Below are 258 nucleotides of genomic sequence, written 5' to 3'. Positions count from 1 at the left end.
GTAATGTTGTTGGGTGGGTACTTAATCACTGCAGTTTTCTTTGCTTTCTTGTTATAAAAATTGATGAGGGTAAGGGGCAAGGTTCTAAATCGCGGTATTGGGTAACATAACGGTATCGATCACGGAGTATCGGTATCGGTACGTATCGGGAATCGGGTGTCGCAGCGGTGAAATTTTAAAAATCATTTCATAGGTTTTTCAGTTTTTTCTTTCCCGTACCGGTCCGAACTAGTAAGTATCGGCCCATCGCGGCTTGTG

The sequence above is a fragment of the Camellia sinensis genome, chromosome 5, assembly GCF_055761805.1.
Source record: "Camellia sinensis isolate YWXY chromosome 5, ASM5576180v1, whole genome shotgun sequence".
Classification (NCBI taxonomy): Eukaryota; Viridiplantae; Streptophyta; class Magnoliopsida; order Ericales; family Theaceae; genus Camellia; species Camellia sinensis.
This window is presented reverse-complemented; position numbering follows the sequence as displayed.